We start from the raw sequence: 14,240 nt of genomic DNA on the forward strand, positions 1-14,240 counted from the left end.
CATATCCACTGTCATTTCAAAAGCGAACATCTGGTACCATTTTCACACTTTACGATAGATATAAATGAGAAGACTATCTTTATGAATACCTTTTACACATTTTAAACCAAGTAAGAACCATTTACTGTCTCCATCAGCAATGATAAACAAGCATGTTCAAGCTAATAGAACTGTTTTGAAGCACTAATAAGACATTATTACATCATCTATCAAAGCAAATCTTTTAACCCTTACACTGCTAAATTTCTATAATGAACTTGTCAATCTTTCAATTAGAACAGTACCATTAACTGTTAAAAGGGATGTTTACCAAAACATAATACAGTATTATTAGTACATAATAAGTCAATAAAAACCAAGACAGAGAAATTCAAAGCAAACTATTTACAGATCACGCTTATTTATTTCAAAACAAAGAAATTTATTTTAGAACAAGGCAGTCTGAAAGACAGCTAAATCCCCCGCCACTGCTATGGATAGTGAAAGGGTAAAACCTTTGATTTTAGCTGTGACCTTGACCTTGAACTGACACGGCTGACTTATGAATTCTCATAAATCTGGTATAATAATAATAATTCTGCACAACGTCTTGATGAGGTGATCATTTGACCAAAGTTTCATGAAAATCCTTCAAGGGGTTTAGGAGATACAGAGCTGAAACCTTTGACCTTCAGTTGTGACCTTGACCTTGAGTTGACATGACTGACGCATGAGTTCTTGATGAGGTGATCATTTGACCAAAGTTTGATGAAAATCCTTCAACGGGTTAAGGAGATACAGAGTGGACACCAAATGGAAGGCTCAAACCTTCGACCCTTAGTTGTGACCTTGACCTTGAGCTGGCATGGTTGACTCATAATTTCTGCACATCGTCTTGATAAGGTAATCATTTGACCCAGGTTTTATAAAATTCCTTCAAGGGACTTAGGAGATATAGAGTGGACACGAAATGGAAGGCTCAAACCTTTGACCTTCAGTTGTGACCTTGACCTTGAGCTGACATGGCTGACTCATAAGTTCTGCACATCGCCTTGATGAGGTGATCGTTTGACCCAAGTTTGATGAAAATCCTTCAAAGGGTTAAGAAGATATAGAGCGGACACAAAATGGAAGGTTCAAACCTTTGACCCTAAGTTGTGACCTTGACCTTGAGCCGGCATGACTGACTCATGGGTTCTGCACATCGTCTTGATGAGGTGATCATTTGACCCAAGTTTTATAAAATTCCTTCAAGGGGTTTAAGAGATATAGAGCGGACACAAAATGGAAGGCTCAAACCTTTGACCTTGAGTTGTGACCTTGACCTTGAGCCGGCATGGCTGACTCATGGGTTCTGCACATCGTCTTGATGAGGTGATCATTTGACCCAAGTTTTATAAAATTCCTTCAAGGGGTTTAGGAGATATAGAGCGGACACAAAATGGCAGGCTCAAACCTTTGACCTTGAGTTGTGACCTTGACCTTGAACCGACAAGGCTGACTCATGGGTTCTGCACATCGTCTTGATGAGGTGATCATTTGACCCAAGTTTCATGAAAATCCTTCAAGGGGTTTAGGAGATATGGACCGGACACGAATTTGTTACGGACGGAGGACGGACGGACGGACGGACGGACGGACGGACGGAAGGACGGACGCAGACCATTCCTATAATCCCTCCGCCACGGCGGGGGATTAATAATGAATTGAAACGGATCAGTGATAGGCAGATATATTTTTCAGTTGTTTCATAAAACACCTAAATCATTGTTTTGGTTGCCCACTGTTGTCAGTTTCTTTTTGTCCCTTGGGAGCAGTTTCACTTCTTCCCACATTATACATGATTTCCGTTTTGTAGGAAGGTGTTAGTTCTGTTCTTAAAACTCCTGTTGCCGGATATTCTTATCCATTGTAGATTACAATCAGCATTTCCTTATTTTAGCAATTAAGACATGAATTATTATATAGAAGCATTTTCATCTGTGCAACATCTTTTTTTAAAAAATCATTCAAATTTAAACACAGAATATATAATATATAAAAAGTTAAACAACAGCATTAATCCACTATATATCAATTATTCATATTAGGTATTCTTTCTAGTTCAATAATTTTTACCAAAGTGCTCCCTGTAATCTACAGGTCAAGGGGTCGTTTATAAACATGTGTGAATGGCAATAAATATCCCAGAACCACCAGGTCATGTAACATGATCATTTTCAGCTATAATAGCTTGACCTTAGATAAAGGTCGATCTCCAGGATTCAGGAAATGCTCAAACCAGATTTGCACAGACCGTGTTTTGAGAATAAAAGGGACATAATGATACAAAATTTGTATTGCCTCAGGAGTTATCTCCTGTGAACAAAACATAAGGTCTGAACACAGACTACGAATATACTAGTACTCCGTCTGTAAACTTGTACATTGAAAAATTTCTATATCTATAGATTTTACAGGCTGTAAATATGCCACTTCCGCAGACCTTTTTTTTTTAAACATGCTTATAAATAAAAGCATATGAAAAATACACCAAGCTCTCTCATTGAAAAATGTATCCACCTTTGTAAAAATCAAATTTAAACTACTGGTATATCTATTGTAGTTGCTATATTTTACAGTAACATTATACATGTATGTATATTACATGTACAGTCAAACATAATTATGTTAAAGACCTACTCTGAACAGAGACCACGTGGCTGTAAAGACCACATGTTTTGTTTCCTATTTTAACATTTTTCAGTGTATTTTAACCTGTGAATAAAGACCACCTCCCAATAAAGACCGCATTTTGACTCTCCAAAGGGTGGTCTTTATAGACAGGTTTGTACATGCATGACGAGAAACTGTGTACAGTTTAGCCAATAAGCTAGTCTGTTCTGTTCTCTTATTGAAAAATGTATTCATCTTTCTAAAAGTCAAATTTAAAAAGAAAGCTCACTATCTCGCTTCTTCTATTATTTAATTTTCCGAAGAACTATAATCAATTTGGAGTGGCCTTAAATATCAGACAGACAGACAGACAGATACTTTATTCACCCAAGGTATATGATATACAACATGAGGATATGCAATATGTTTGTTTTTGTTTTTTTTTAACAATGTATTGTTTGTTCCGGTAGCAGTCAACAGAATATAAAAAATGAACTATTAAATTAGCAGTATACACAAGTGTCAAGGGGGAACTCATAGAATTGTATCTCACAACTCATTTACATAGGTGCAAATTACTTGTAATCTTTCTATTCAAGATTATATCTGATCATTTCTGGTTTATTAACACACATATTTAATTATAAACACATGTATACAATGCACTAATAAGCAAAGTTATTTTACTATAATATGGGTAACTATTTCTTGCGCGGAGTAGACGAATGACAAATGTAATTAGGTCTGTGAATGAGGACACATTTACATATGCACGCAAAAAACAGAAAAAGTGATTTTTACATTGCTATATTTAGACTGTAGAGTTAAAACAGGTAAAAGTAGTGCTGCGAATGTCAACAATTGGATTAACTTCTTAAGGTAGGCAATGTTCTTTCTATAAATACTAGCGTCTACTTTCTGAGTTTTGTATGATCGGGTGGTACTTCTTAAAACTTAGCTAATATTACTCTTATTAATTTACAAAAGTCAGCTAATTTAGATTCATCGACGGTCTGCATATCAATGAATGGTAATACCTTTGGTACTTCCTGTTTTGCCAACATTAGCAGTTTATTATCTGTGTAAAACTGTTGTCCTCATTGTTAAATGGATTATCGCTAAACAGGTTCGTTTCCAATACTTATTACATTCACAAATTATGGACTTTAATTGATGATTTTATGTAAATTCTCTACCTGAAGTTTAAACAAGTTGTTTTAATGTTTGACAAACAGTTGTACCTGTTAATTAAGAAAATGCAATTATAGGAAACAACACCGAACGGCAACTGTTAGATAAAATAAATTGCACCAGAAACTGTAAATAAATGACATATTTATTCGAAATATAAACAAAAATATACAAAGATCTATAGAATCGCATTGGAAATATACAAACCTCTCATTGCGCAAGGCAAATGACACATATATTATTCTGCACGTTTGTCTTTACATTTTCACATGCCAAAACAGTAAAAGCGGACTTACATAAAGAGGAGGGTTTTTTTTCTAAGTTCACACTGTCGTCTGCTGTCACTATTTCTTTTTCTGTGATAAAAAAGAAAACAGAACTGAATTACTATGTCTAAAATATGGATTTAGTTAACGTAATAATAACACATTTAATGTAATATTAATAGAACCTGCACATTCATTCATTACTATTCAATCCATGTACATGTTCTTAAACGATATCTATGTTTGTCATTTTATCTTCGTATTTTACAAGATGCATAAAACGATGAAAGAAATTAAACTGTAAGTAGAAAAAAGCAAGTGTTACACAAAATGAATATAAGAGATAAATAACAAAATAATTCTTTAGAATGATATGTTGTTAATGAAATAACGAACGAAGACATAAGGCTCTGCACATCCAGAACAAGACACTCGAGACTATAACAACAACAACAACAACAACAAAACCCCATCCAAACAACCAAAGGGGAAATAAACGAAGACACAAGTCCAAACTGTGAATGAAACAGAACGAATATACCCGAATAAACATTCTCGAACACCGATACATAACACTCGCATACACTCCGTAGAAACAATATATGACAAAAACAACAGCAACAAGAGCTGTCCGTAAGACAGCCAAGCTCGACTATTCGAAATATTGTCCCAGAAGCAGGAAAATATTACCCACAAAGGTTAAATATCAAAAGAGTTTTAAGTTCAAAAGTGGACATAATTTGACCAAAATACATATCAGTTATGAGACTTGCTGCTATCAACTAGTTTTATAACCCCGAAGGCACATGTGAAGTTTCAATTCAATATCTGCATTAGTTTTGGAGATAGAAACTCGCATGTAAAACTTTAACCAGAATATTCCAAGTCCAAAAGGGGGCATAATTTGCCCAAAATATATGCCAGAGTTATGGGACTTGACCCGGTGAGGTTGGTAATTGATCTAGAAAAAGAAAAAAATACGATTCAAATCTATATGCCTTTTAGTTTTTAGTAATAGCTGTATGTACTTGCACGCAAAACTTTAACCAGAATTTTCTAATTCCAAAAAGGGGAATAATTTGCTCAAAATACATGTCAGAGTTATGGGACTTGATCCAGTGAGGTTGGTAATTGATGTAGAAAAAGATAAAAATAAGTTTCAAATTTATATGCCTTTTAGTAATAGCTGTATGTACTTGCACGCAAAACTTTAACCAGAATTTGCTAAGTCCAAAAGGGGGCATAATTTAGCCAAAATGAAGGTCAGAGTTATGGGACTTGCTGCTATCGACTAATTTTATAACCCCGAAGACACATGTGAAGTTTCATTTTAATGTCTGCATTAGTTTTGGAGATAGTAACTTGCATGTAAAACTTTAACCAGAATTTATAAAGGCCTATCCTGTGTTCATGTTTAATTTCGAGTTCTGAAATTTAAAACAAGCAATCTATAAAATACTTGAAGCAAAGAAGCTGGTGTTCATTGTTTTTTTTTTCGCAAGGGCTCTCCACAGTTAAATTTCTGCCCGGCATTCTCCTGGCCGGCGTGAGTGATATATGTTCCTCAAACCAACTGCGTAAAGAAATGTATAAGACATCTACAAATGAAACACAACTGTGTCAGACAGAAAAATATAGAAATTTATTTTATACCTATATAAATTCTGTAAAAAATCGGCTTTTATTTCACAATTAAATATGAACAGACAGACAAAAATTCCGTATTGTACCTTTTAAAGTCCGTATTGTACATTCCGTATTGTATGCTGCCGGACTATTTTCATTAATATGCATGACCCGACACATTTCTATAAATAGCGCACATAAAACTTCACTAAGTTCCATTTAATATTGATAAACATTGCAGATTTCGTTCAAGAACAAACAAGAATCAAAATGGTAAAGGTATATAATAAAGGGGTCATTATAACAGCAGCTAGATCTGGGACTTTGTATTCGGCTCTCGTGGATTTTGCAAGGTCGGATCACACTCGGCGCTTGCGAATACTGCATCCCAGATCAAGCTACTGTTATAATAACCCTATTATACCACAGGCGCTTGAAGCTCTATCAACAAATATATGCATTACCATATCCCACCCACCTGATATACTATGAAATAGTACGATCTCTTCAAGAGATCTAACCTGCACATATATTTCGTTGATAGAGCTTCAAGCACCTGTGATTATACACACCTTTTTACGTTCTGGATCTGCCACTTTCATCTGTTGCTTTCATCTGCTGCTTTAATCTGTTACTTTAAACAACTATAACTCTAAATGTGATCATCTGTTACCCTCATCTGTTGCAATGTATAATTTCCTGTCACCTTCATGAATGATCAAATGTTACTATTCATCTGTTACCTTCATGGATGGTTAACTGCAACTGACACCTTTAGTCTGTTTCCTTCATTGGTAATTTTCTGTTATCTATACCACTTTTTATCTGCCACATTAATTGCTGATCATAGTTACGTGAATTTGTTATCATCTATTACCTCAAACTGTGACCTTCTAATACCTCAATCTTTAACCTTCTCAATCCTTGACCTTCTGTTACCTTAATATGTGACATTCTCAATCTTTGACATTCTGATACCTTAATACTTGACCTTCTGTTACCTTAATCTGTGATCTTCTGTTACCTCAATATGTAACCTTCTGTTATCTCAATCTGTGACCTTCTTAATCTTTGACTTTCTGTTACCTTAATATGTGACCTTCTGTTGCCTAAATCTGTGACATTCTGTTACCTCAATCTGTGATTTTCTGTTACCTTAATCTGTGACCTTCTCAATCCTTGCCCTTCTATTACCTTAATCTGAGAACCTCTGTTACTTCAGTCTGTGACCTTCTGTTACCTTAATCTGCGATTTTCTCTTACCTTAATCTGTGCTTTTCTGTTACCTTAATTTGTAGTTTTCTGTTACCTTAATCTGTAGTTTCTGTTACCTTCATCTGTGGTTTTCTGCATCCTTGATCTCTTATTCAAGTAACTTCAATCTGAGAATTCTATTACCTTAATCTTTGATATTCTGTTATAACTGCTACCATCTGTTACGCACGCCTAACTGCTACCATCTGTTACACACGCCTGACTGCTACTATCTGTTACGAACGCCTGACTGCTACCATCTGTTACGCACGCCTGTGACCATCTGTTACGCACGCCTAACTGCTACCATCTGTTACACACGCCTGACTGCTACCATCTGTTACGCACGCCTGTGATCATCTGTTACAATAATCCGAGATCTTGTGCTGCCGAATTTTGTGTCTTCATTTTTGAAAACAAAATAACCTGAAAAGGAAGCAGTGTCTTACATTACCAATGCTTTACTTGTTAATAAAACGTTCGAAGTTCGATAGTGCATTTATATTGTACACAAACTTAAACTGTCAGAGCCATAAAGGTGGCGGGAGGAGGGGGGGGGGGGGGGGGGGGGAAATAAACAAGCTTTCAGGCGTACTCGACTAATCCGATGCTAGTAAGCACAACAGGCCATACTTAAATAAACAAAATTAAAGCTTTCAGGCGCACTCAACTACTTCAATGCTAGATAGCACAACAGGCCATACTTAAATAAACAAGGGCTTTCAGGCGCACTCGACTTATCCGATACTAGATAGCACAACAGGCCATACTTAAATAAACAAGGGCTTTCAGGCGCACTCGACTAATCCGATGCTAGATAACACAACAGGACATACTTAAATACACAAGAGCTTTCAGGCGCACTCGACTTATCCGATGCTAGATAGCACAACAGGCCATACTTAAATAAACAAGGGCTTTCAGGCGCACTCGACTAATCCGATGCTAGATAACACAACAGGCCATACTTAAATACACAAGAGCTTTCAGGCGCACTCAACTAATCCGATGCTAGATAGCACGACAGGCCATACTTAGATAAACAAGAGCTTTCAGGCGCACTCGACTTATCCGATGCTAGATAGCACAACAGGCCATATTTAAATAAACAAGTGCTTCCAGGCGCACTCAACTAATCCGATGCTAAAATATCTTATTTTTTCTAAGTTAAAAGAGCAATAATTCTGACAAAATGCAAGAGAGAGGGTTATGGATCTTTACCTACCCACAGGTTTAAAGTTTCAAAGCTACTCCTTTAATGTTTGAGAAACAGTGGACTAAACCAAAAACCTTTACCAACATCGTCAAAATTATGCTTGAATATGTACTGCTAGCATTCCAATGCAGTCTTTTAGATGTATATAAACAGTGTGTTTTTTTGTTGTTGTTTTGTTGTTGTTATTTTTTCACGATTTTTGGAACTTTTTTTCGATGTTTTCAATACATGTTAATAAAATCAGATAGACTGATAAACAATATGATTTAAAGTAGTGTTCTCGATAAGCATCCGTACTCCTAATGTGTCCGTACTCAAAATAACTCGAATGTAACGTTATTATTCTTGAAATTGACCTTCTGTTTACCAAATGTTGAAGTTATATGAATATTTTTTGGTAATTTCGTGTTTGTAATAACGGGAGATAAAAAAATCGTGTAAAACGCTTCAGTATGTGCTTTTAGTAATATTGTTGATTTTTGGGCCCTGGTTATGGATATTTTAAACTTGTTTACCGTTTCCAAGAACAAGAGAATGGTAACGAAAAATGTACCGGAATCGTGAAGTCATCACATATGAAAACAATACATGTAGTCGTCGGATAATGTTTTTTTTATGCAAGAATAGCGACAATACACGTTTGTTTTGTGTATTAACGTCTGCAGAAGCCCTTGGGATATGTTTGTGACCTCGACCTTCGGTCTCGGTCACAAACAATCCCGCGGGCTTCTGCAGACGTTAACACACACAAAAAACGTGTATTATCCCTATATTTACACTCTTTTAGATAACAAAACAAAATTTGCAGACCAGCACAGAATGGGATATGTCTGGTTTTTCCTAAGCTGATTTTTATTTATACCACAGTCATAGTTCACATTTGGTAACAAAATGTAGATATATTGTGTTTGGAACTTCCATGGCTACTTCAAAGACTCCCGTGTCTTTTATACCAAAAGCATTATGTTGAGATAAGGCATGTTGTTGTTTTTTTTGACGGATTCTGAAGTTGTTTTCAACCGAAGTAGCGGTATTCTAGGGTATGAAGAAATAATGATTAAAACATGTTAATATGTATATACATGTATTACAAACTGAGTTAGACCAGTCTACTATCTCAAGCATGTAATTGGTCAATTCTGAGCTTCATTTCGAGATTGACCAATGACAAATCTACATTGCAAGACTGGTCGCCTAATTTAGTTTCAATAGAAACCGAGAGTGTTGCATTCTGTATTTACACACATTATTATTATTATTTTCGTGTAGTTCTATGATGAATGCTCATGTACTATTAGTAGCGGAACATATAATGTATATGTTACGCGCATATAGCCAATCTGCGCATTTGGTAAATCGCGCAGCGCAAATAACCAATTTGTTATCTGCGCAACGATTTGTAAATCGGGCAACCTTATATATTTCTTATATGCGCAGGGTAACTGTCTTGCGCGTTTGGTAAATGAGTCTGCGCTTTTAACATATGGATGATATCTCCCGATAAAATTGAATATCATTAGAGGGTTAGACTTGTAGGCCTACATAAAACAGTTTAATTTTAAAACTGATGGTGATCAGGCACGCGTAAAGGTGTGAATTGACTGTGCTTAATTTGTAAAGAACAAGAAAAACATTTTTTTAAGTAAATGAGCGTATTTATGCGGTAATTTCAATGAGATGCTCACGTCCCTGGTAGTTTATGGACTAAAAATTTCTGTTGACGACGGTATTAAGAGTCATTTGTCATAGGTGTTAAAAAACTTTAAAATGATACAAAATATCCAAAGTATATTTCATAACACAAGTTTTTTCATTTATTTTTTTTTTTTTTTTTTTAACTTTTAAACGCCGTAGCCTGTGCGGGATGTCGATCCAGCGCTAATATCAAATCCTGAAATGACACCGATATTTCAAATATATATTGATTATTCCTTACAGATCGTATTGATATTTTTTAATGTTTTGTAGTACAAAAGAGTAATTTTCGCCAGAACGTGAACGAAATTTTGTTGCTGCGCAAGATGTATCCTGCGCTAATAGAAAATCTGGAAATTACTCTGATAACATGAATAACTGCCATAAACCATGCTAACTTTTACATTGTTTAACAATTACAGATTGATATTGCAAATCTAGGTTTTAAAAATGTGTCATAAATTTATTTCAAGATCAGTAAATTCATGGGAGTCGGTCACCAGGTTTCAATATCTGCAGTATGATACAATATGCAATAAAGCTCAAACATGCGTGAAGGTGTGATTTCCTTTAGATAGACACATCGTCCTCTCTATTCTTTTTATAACTAAAGTATTTTTATTTCATTCGATCACACGCAGTCATTTTATACCGGATAAAGAACATAAAGGAGACTTACATAAAAGACTGAATTGCCACACACTTACCACAATTCACCATATCGCTTTTTTCATCATATTGAAAAAGCGCAATTCTTTTTTACCAACGTGAGCGTATCTCTTGACATGGCCAAGATTAAAAACAAAACAAAAATAAGTAGAATTAAAAGACGATTCTTGCAGATCTTTTATACTTATATCAATTTTTAATGTTTTATAGTGAGACAGGTAGAATAACTAATAAGTTTCGTGAAAATGTGAACGAAATTTTACATTTTGTAGGTGCGCAAGATGTGTGTCCTGCGTTAATAGAACTCTGAAAATTACTCCAATAACTTGAATATCTTTTATAAACCATTTTAACTTTTACTTCGTTTTTTCGATTACAATCTAAAAATGTAGCCTTTGAAAATCTGAATATAATGTTTCATCCGTAGGCTACGCGGGATGTTGTTCCTGCGCTAATAGCAAATTATGAACTGACGCTGATATTTCAAACATATTTCAATTCTAAAAGATACTATTTATGTAACTTCATAAAACTGTTTTGGGAGTAGAAAAAAATAGAAAGAAGCGTGATTTCCGTCATAACGAGAACGAAATATTACATTTATTATCTGCACAAGATGTGTTTGCCCTGCGCTAATAAAAAATCTGGAAATAATCCTGATAACTTGGATATCTTTCATAAACAATGCTAACTTTATCATTGTTTTGTGATTACAGGCTGAAATTGTAGCTTTTGCCAAATGAATATTTTGTTACATCTGTATCCTGCGCGGGATATCGGCTCTGCGCTAATAAAAAATCTGGAAATAATCCTGATAACTTGGACATCTTTCATAAACCATGCTAAATTTAATTCTGTTTTATAGTTACAGACTAAAGTTGTAGCTTTTGCAAAGACAAATGTAATTTTAATTCTGTAACCTGCGCGGTTATGACAGAAATCACTCTTTTTCTATTCATTTTTTTTTACAGTATTCATTTGAAAGTTACATTAATAGTATGTTTTATGAATGAAATATATTTGAAATACAGTGTAATTTCAAACTTTGCTATTAGCGCAGGACCGACCTCCCACGCAAGTTACAGGTGTAATATTATAGATCCATTTAGAAAAATTATAGTTTAAGTTTGTAATCGTAAGTCAAAGTAAAAGTTAATATGATTTATAAAAGATATTCAAGTTATCAGAGTAATTTCCAGATTTATTATTAGCGCAGACACATATCTTGCGCAGATAAAAATGTAATATTTCGTTCTCGTTATGACAGAAATCACTCTTTTTCTAATCATTTTTTTTACAGTATTCATTTGAAAGTTACATTAATAGTATGTTTTATGAATGAAATATATTTGAAATACAGTGTAATATCAAACTTTGCTATTAGCGCAGGACCGACCTCCCACGCAAGTTACAGGTGTAACATTATAGATCCGTTTAGATTTGTAAAAAAGACTATAGTTTTAGTCTGTAATCGTAAATCTAAGTAAAAGTTAATATGATTTATAAAAGATAATTAAATTATCAGAGTAATTTCCAGATTTTCATTTAGCGCAGGGCACCGAACACATATCTTGTGCAGCTACAAAATATAAAATTTCGTTTACGTTTTGATGAAAATTAGGCCTACTCTTTATTCAATCGATTTTATACTATAAAATAATAATAATAATATAGATAAGATCTGTAAGAATTTTCTTTTAATTCTGTGACTTTTTTATTTCATCTTTTACCTTAGACATGTTGAGAGATATGCTCCCGTTGGTAAAAAGAATATTATTGTGAAATTTCAAGATATTTCAATATAATAAAAACGATATTTTGCTAAGTGTGTGCTCGGGTGAAGTAGAAAATTATAAAAATATCCTAAAACATACCAGAGGACGACGTGTGCAAGCTGGAGGAAATCACACCTTCACGCATGTTTGGGTTTTATTGCATCTTGTATAAGATCGGAGGTATTGAAACCTGGTGACCGACTGCCGTGAATTTACTGATGTAGAAACAAATTTATGACACATAATTTAAGTAGCAAGATATTCAGCATTTGACATCTATATTTATTAATAAATTGACCAACTGCATGATTTACCAAATACGAAATGCAAATTTCTGATATATAAAGTTACATTTGTTATTTGCGCTGCGCATTTGGTAAATCGCGCAGATTAAGTTTATCCTGCGCAACGATTGGTAAATCGTTGCGCATATAACCAACGTACAAAAATTTGTTATATGCGCTGCGCGTTTGGTAAATAGCGCAGATTGGTTATTTGCGCTCAACATATACACGAACGGTTAAATATTCCAATGTTGACATATTCGCGCGCCTTAACTCTTCTGTAAATATCTAACTTATTCGAGTAATTGGGATGGGTTATATATGTTTAAAGTTTTTTATGATTGCTACATAAATGCGACATCCAATGTCCTAACACTTTGATATATCCGCGGGGAAAACCTTATAAAAGGAAGAAAAATGGACTGAAAGCGATCACAATTAACTCCATTTAAGCATTCAGGTGAGTCACAATGGAAAACATTAATGTCACTAATTTTTGCTCTTTTATGAATACCATTGTAAATAAACAAAGTTTACCTGTTAGACGTTAACATCGTTGATCTGTGTTAAATGGGTAAAAGTGAACCAGGACAAGCCATGGACCATCATCATCGCTATCATCACCATTATCATCATCACCACCATCGTTATTATGCACAATGATCATGTCTTTCAACATTACTGAAAATGAGAAAACAATGAGCAGGTTTAAAATAACATTATCTTCAGTTGTTCTTTCAGATATTTTACTGCGCCTTAAAATTCAGTTCACCTATTTTTCATAGAAATGAAATTCTCAGAAGAAATTCATACGTTGGAGTAAGAATTTGGTAATACTTTATAAACACAGAACTTTTTGTATATAAGACTCAAAAGTCAACAATGTAAAGATATCAGAATATATCATAGTTGTCGAGTTATCATGCTGATACTGTAAATTTTCAGCGCATCAGGAAATGTAGACCTCAGTAGACAACTGTTACTGTTAGGTAGCAATCTCATAATATGTTACTTAAAAAGGAAAAAAAGTTTGATATTGTAAATTTCATCCGAATAAATCTCCAAGATCTACACATGGCAAATATTTTTTACCTTTAGATGTTCTACAGTCTGCCAGCTGTACCAGCAGAAGTAACCATTTCAGAGCTGCGGCCCCCGGAGTGACGACTGACTGAGACAAATCTCACTGGATGTCCTCAATATTTTGGCCAGTATCATCCACCATACAGCGATCTTGTCTTTGACCTGCAAATTAGAGATCTGATAATAAGTCTGTTATCATGCCTTTTTATTTAGCTTTGCTGGCTAGTCCAGTTTCTAAAAGTGTTTTATTGTTGACTTCTATCTAAAAATTTGTGGAGTGAGAAACCATGCACCAAAATAGAAACAACTAGAGCTATCACTAAAGGTGATGAATGTACCCCCCGCATGTACTGACACAGTACATTGCAATTTGACGCACACAAGATTGCATAATTATGTGGGCTGTATGTATATAGACTGTATGTATACAGTATAGTAACAAAAAACAAAGTCCCATAACTATGCAGAATATTTATCTAAAAGAATGTTACATGCACCATGCAAAACTAGGGTTGGTACTGATCACTCGTGTGAAGTTTCATAAAAT

The 14,240-nt window shown here is 34.6% G+C and overlaps 1 long non-coding RNA gene across 1 annotated transcript; it reads right to left on the reverse strand.

Moving 5' to 3' along the window:
* Positions 1–7,125: 7,125 nt before the first annotated feature.
* LOC128551465 (uncharacterized) lies at positions 7,126–14,026 on the reverse strand. Its single transcript, XR_008368797.1, has 3 exons — positions 13,703–14,026; positions 13,148–13,291; positions 7,126–7,397 (listed from the first exon to the last, which is right to left on the reverse strand). It is a non-coding gene; the product is annotated as an uncharacterized LOC128551465 (long non-coding RNA).
* Between the last annotated feature and the right edge of the window lie 214 nt (positions 14,027–14,240).

Source organism: Mercenaria mercenaria, unplaced genomic scaffold, assembly GCF_021730395.1.
Source record: "Mercenaria mercenaria strain notata unplaced genomic scaffold, MADL_Memer_1 contig_1111, whole genome shotgun sequence".
In the NCBI taxonomy this organism is placed as follows: Eukaryota; Metazoa; Mollusca; class Bivalvia; order Venerida; family Veneridae; genus Mercenaria; species Mercenaria mercenaria.